The sequence below is a fragment of the Berghia stephanieae genome, chromosome 1 (genome assembly GCF_034508935.2).
Source record: "Berghia stephanieae isolate SIO BIC M18660-M18661 chromosome 1, UCSD_Bste_1.3, whole genome shotgun sequence".
Lineage (NCBI taxonomy): Eukaryota > Metazoa > Mollusca > Gastropoda > Nudibranchia > Aeolidiidae > Berghia > Berghia stephanieae.
In genome coordinates this window covers 5035546-5042096 of record NC_088360.1, presented here as the reverse complement: position 1 = coordinate 5042096, position 6551 = coordinate 5035546, and positions in this window count along the sequence as shown.

Genomic DNA, 6551 nt, shown 5'->3' with positions numbered 1-6551 from the left:
GAGGAGATTTACTACGAAAAAAGAAAATCAGTCACCCAAAATACTCATACAATACATTTGACTGCTTCCCCTCGGCCAATGAACCCTTCCAGGGCCATGTCAATACCAACTAATCTTTTCCCAAGACAATGATAGAAAGCTACTGTGAAAAAGAAGTATAGGGGGATGGAAGACAAAGCAAAAGTGACCTCCCCGGCATTCATTGGAGGTCAAAAGACCAAAGCCAGCCTCAAACACGAGACGACAGGGAATTTCATGTTAATGGAAACATGACATTGTTGTTGATGTCGTCGACATTGTTGTCCTTTTGCATTAAAAAAATAAACAATCTGTGAAAATGGTGAAAGCGTTTAAAAATAAGTTCCCCATTACATTTTAATAATCGGGGTTAGTAAAGGTAAAGTGTCACAGTTTTACTGTCACCCTTGTAAAAATTTGTTGTTATCAATTGAAACAACGCGATTTCAATGTCGCAATGCGTCTAAATCTATATTATTACATATTATACATACACTTATATATATATATATATATATATATATATTATATATATATATATATATATATAAACGTAGCTCCTCCCGTCCCCCATATGATCTAAATGATATCTCATTCATTCTTTTTATGTTTAAATAGAAACAGAAATGATAAATATTATTTTTAAAAATAAAGAAACTCGTCATTCAATATTAGAACGGGATTTTATCAAAATTTTATTCGTGCTAAAATATCATATCAAAATTGTTTGTTTGTTCGTTTCTAAAGGTTTTGCGGCGCTTGCAATACATTTAGGTCATATAAGCACCAGTAAAATGAATAAAATGGGATAGTAAAAGTTCTACAATTGCAATTAAAGTACCCAAGAAAAAGTAAGACAAAGGGGAATTAGTTCAAATAGGAAACAGATGTAGATTCCAAGAGCCCTCTATCAATGTACTTAGTTTGAGATCACCTAAATGTCTCATCTTGACACAAGCACAGGTTCCACTAAGAGGAATACACTCAAATGTTTACAAATCATACATCATATGTGTAAAACAATAATAATACAATGCATAACAGAGAGATGATTTACAAGAAGAAAAAAATATCCTCTTCCAAACCCCCAACTATACATTTGACCTTGACTGTTTTCCTCCCAGCCAGGACAAAACCAAGTAATCTCATTCCAAGACAAAGAGAGAAAGCATGTTGTATGTTTGTTTTTGTATTTTAAGGGTTTTACGGCGCTTGCAACACATTTCGGTCATATCAGCGCCAGTAAAAAGGAAGAAAATTGGATAGTAAAAACATTCTAGATGTACAATTAAAAGGACTTGAGGAAAAAGTAAGACAAGGGGAAATGGTTCAAATAGGGAACAGATGTAGATTCTAAGAACACACTATCAGTGTACTTAGTTTGAGATCACCTAAAAGTCTAAACCAGACACCAGCACGAGTCCCCACCAAGAGGAATACACTCAAATATTCACAAATCATATTAAAGAATATAAAAATAAATAAATAACAGCACATAACAGTGAGATGATTTACAAGGAAAAAAAATATCATCTCCCAAAAATATAACTACACATTCGACTATTTCCCTCCCAGCCAAGGACTCCGGCCAGGGTCAGTAATCTCATTCCAAGACAAAGACAGAGAACAATTGGAAAACAGATACAGGGGGATAGAAGACACAGCAAGTACCTCCCTGCCCACTATGGGAGGCCAGGAACCCACCAGATAACAAAATCTTTGTTTGTTTTTTTTTTAAGGGTTTTACGGCGCTTGCAACACATTTAGGTTATATCAGCGCCAGTAAAAGGAAGAAAATGGAATAGTCGAAAGTTCTAGAATTACAATTAAAGCACCCAAGAGAGAGTAAGACACACACACACACACACAAAAAAAAAAAAAAAAAAAAAAAAAAGAGAGGAGAGAGAGGAGAGAGAGAGAGAGAGAGAAGAGAGAGAGAGAGAGAGAGAGGAGAGAGAGAGAGAGAGGAGTGAGAGGAGGAGAGAGAGAGAGAGAGAAGGGAGAGAGGAGAGAGAGAGAGAGAGGAGAGAGAGAGAGAGAGAGGGAGAGAGAGAGGAGAGAGAGTGAAGAAAGAAATCAGTCACGCAAAATGAGGGAATGAGAGTAGAGATGAAGAGAGAATTAGAGAATGAAGGAAAGAGTGAGAAGAAGATAGGAGGGATGGAGAGAAGAAGAGAAGTGATCGGATATGGAGAGAGAGAGGAGAGGGAGAGAGAGAGAGAGAGAGGAGATGAGAGAGAGAGAGAGAGAGAGAGAGAGAGATGATTTACTACGAAAAAAGAAAATCAGTCACCCAAAATACTCATACAATACATTTGACTGCTTCCCCTCGGCAATGAACCCTTCCAGGGCCATGTCAATACAACTATCTTTTCCCCAAGACAATGATAGAAAGCTACTGTGAAAAGAGTATAGGGGGATGGAGACAAAGCAAAAGTGACCTCCCGGCATTCATTGGAGGTCAAAAGACCAAAGCCAGCCTCAAACACGAGACGACAGGGAATTTCATGTTAATGGAAACATGACATTGTTGTTGATGTCGTCGACATTGTTGTCCTTTTGCATTAAAAAAATAAACAATCTGTGAAAATGGTGAAAGCGTTTAAAAATAAGTTCCCATTACATTTTAATAATCGGGGTTAGTAAAGGTAAAGTGTCACAGTTTTACTGTCACCCTTGTAAAAATTTGTTGTTATCAATTGAAACAACGCGATTTCAATGTCGCAATGCGTCTAAATCATATTATTACATATTATACATACACTTATATATATATATATATATATATTATATATATTATATATATATATATATATAACGTAGCTCCTCCCCGTCCCCATATGATCTAAATGATATCTCATTCATTCTTTTTATGTTTAAATAGAAACAGAAATGATAAATATTATTTTTAAAAATAAAGAAACTCGTCATTCAATATTAGAACGGGATTTTATCAAAATTTTATTCGTGCTAAAATATCATATCAAAATTGTTTGTTTGTTCGTTTCTAAAGGTTTTGCGGCGCTTGCAATACATTTAGGTCATATAAGCACCAGTAAAATGAATAAAATGGGATAGTAAAAGTTCTACAATTGCAATTAAAGTACCCAAGAAAAAGTAAGACAAAGGGGAATTAGTTCAAATAGGAAACAGATGTAGATTCCAAGAGCCCTCTATCAATGTACTTAGTTTGAGATCACCTAAATGTCTCATCTTGACACAAGCACAGGTTCCCACTAAGAGGAATACACTCAAATGTTTACAAATCATACATCATATGTGTAAAACAATAATAATACAATGCATAACAGAGAGATGATTTACAAGAAGAAAAAAATATCCTCTTCCAAACCTCCAACTATACATTTGACCTTGACTGTTTTCCTCCCAGCCAGGACAAAACCAAGTAATCTCATTCCAAGACAAAGAGAGAAAGCATGTTGTATGTTTGTTTTTGTATTTTAAGGGTTTTACGGCGCTTGCAACACATTTCGGTCATATCAGCGCCAGTAAAAAGGAAGAAAATTGGATAGTAAAAACATTCTAGATGTACAATTAAAAGGACTTGAGGAAAAAGTAAGACAAGGGGAAATGGTTCAAATAGGGAACAGATGTAGATTCTAAGAACACACTATCAGTGTACTTAGTTTGAGATCACCTAAAAGTCTAAACCAGACACCAGCACGAGTCCCCACCAAGAGGAATACACTCAAATATTCACAAATCATATTAAAGAATATAAAAATAAATAAATAACAGCACATAACAGTGAGATGATTTACAAGGAAAAAAAATATCATCTCCCAAAAATATAACTACACATTCGACTATTTCCCTCCCAGCCAAGGACTCCGGCCAGGGTCAGTAATCTCATTCCAAGACAAAGACAGAGAACAATTGGAAAACAGATACAGGGGGATAGAAGACACAGCAAGTACCTCCCTGCCCACTATGGGAGGCCAGGAACCCCACCCAGATAACAAAATCTTTGTTTGTTTTTTTTTAAAGGGTTTTACGGCGCTTGCAACACATTTAGGTTATATCAGCGCCAGTAAAAGGAAGAAAATGGAATAGTCGAAAGTTCTAGAATTACAATTAAAGCACCCAAGAGAGAGTAAGACACACACACACAACACACAAAAAAAAAAAAAAAAAAAAAAAAAAAAAAGAGGAGAGAAAAGAGAAGAGAGGAGAGAGAGAGAGAAGAGAGAGAGAAGAGAGAGAGGAGAGAGAGAGGGAGAGAGAGAGAGAGAGAGAGAGAGGAGGAGAGAGGAGAGAGAGAGAGAGGAGGAGAGAGGAGAGAGAGGAGAGAGAGAGAGAGGAGAGAGAGAGAGAGAGAGAGAGAGAGAGAGAGATGATTTACTACGAAAAAAGAAAATCAGTCACCCAAAATACTCATACAATACATTTGACTGCTTCCCCCTCGGCCAATGAACCCTTCCAGGGCCATGTCAATACCAACTAATCTTTTCCCCAAGACAATGATAGAAAGCTACTGTGAAAAAGAAGTATAGGGGGATGGAAGACAAAGCAAAAGTGACCTCCCGGCATTCATTGGAGGTCAAAAGACCAAAGCCAGCCTCAAACACGAGACGACAGGGAATTTCATGTTAATGGAAACATGACATTGTTGTTGATGTCGTCGACATTGTTGTCCTTTTGCATTAAAAAAATAAACAATCTGTGAAAATGGTGAAAGCGTTTAAAAATAAGTTCCCCATTACATTTTAATAATCGGGGTTAGTAAAGGTAAAGTGTCACAGTTTTACTGTGACCCTTGTAAAAATTTGTTGTTATCAATTGAAACAACGCGATTTCAATGTCGCAATGCGTCTAAATCTATATTATTACATATTATACATACACTTATATATATATATTATATATATATATATATTATATATATTATATATATATATAAAAACGTAGCTCCTCCCCGTCCCCCATATGATCTAAATGATATCTCATTCATTCTTTTTATGTTTAAATAGAAACAGAAATGATAAATATTATTTTTAAAAATAAAGAAACTCGTCATTCAATATTAGAACGGGATTTTATCAAAATTTTATTCGTGCTAAAATATCATATCAAAATTGTTTGTTTGTTCGTTTCTAAAGGTTTTGCGGCGCTTGCAATACATTTAGGTCATATAAGCACCAGTAAAATGAATAAAATGGGATAGTAAAAGTTCTACAATTGCAATTAAAGTACCCAAGAAAAAGTAAGACAAAGGGGAATTAGTTCAAATAGGAAACAGATGTAGATTCCAAGAGCCCTCTATCAATGTACTTAGTTTGAGATCACCTAAATGTCTCATCTTGACACAAGCACAGGTTCCCACTAAGAGGAATACACTCAAATGTTTACAAATCATACATCATATGTGTTAAAACAATAATAATACAATGCATAACAGAGAGATTTTTTACAAGAAAAAAAAAATATCCTTTTCCCAAACCTCCAACTTCCCATTTGACTGACTTTTCCCCCCAGCCAGGACAAAACCCAAAAGTAAATTCTTCCCAAAGACAAAGAGAGAAAGATGTTGTTGTTTTTTTTTGTTTTTTAAGGGTTTTTCGGCGTTGCAACAATTTCGGTCTATCAGCCCCAAAAAAAAAGGAAAGAAAATTGGATAGTAAAAAAATTTAGATGTAAAATTAAAAGGACTTGAGGAAAAAGTAAGACAGGGGAAAATGGTTCAAATGGGGAAAACAGATGTGTTTCTAAAAACCATATCAGTGTACTTAGTTTGGATCACCAAAAAGTCAAAAACAGACACCAGCACGAGTCCCCCAAGAGGAATCACTCAAATATTCACAAATCATATTAAAGATATAAAATAAATAATAACAGCACATAACAGTGAGAGATTTACAAGGAAAAAAAAATTATCCCCCAAAAATTAAACCATTGGGACTTTTTCCCCCCCAGCCGGGGACTCGGCCAGGGTCATTTAAATTTTTCCAAGACAAAGACAGAAAACAAGGGGGAAAAAACAGATACGGGGGAAGAAGACACAGAAAGTACCCCTCCCCACTATGGGAGGCCGGAACCCCACCCAGATAACAAAATTTTTGTTTTTTTTTTTTTAAAGGGTTTTACGGGCTTGCAACCATTTATTTTATCAGCGCCAGAAAAAAGGAAAGAAAAGGGAATATTTCAAAAGTTCAGAATTAAAATTTAAAAGCACCCAAGGAGTAAGACACCACACACACACACAAAAAAAAAAAAAAAAACTTAAAAATTTCAGAAAATAAAGGGAAAAACCCCTTTGATAAAAAAATTAAAAATATGTTTTTGAAAAAAATTGCAATGTTTTAGTTTTGTTTTAAAAAATTTTTTTGTTTGTTTGTTGTTTTTAGGTCTTTTTTCCCCAAACCCCAATTTGTTTTTATATGAGAGGACCGTTTTGAAACAAAAAAAAAAGCAATCTAACAAACATAGTAAAAAAGGGAAATAAAAATCTTTCCAAAAGGGATATCATAAGCTAAATTTTTAAATTTAACCAAGAACAACGGCAAAAGATTTAC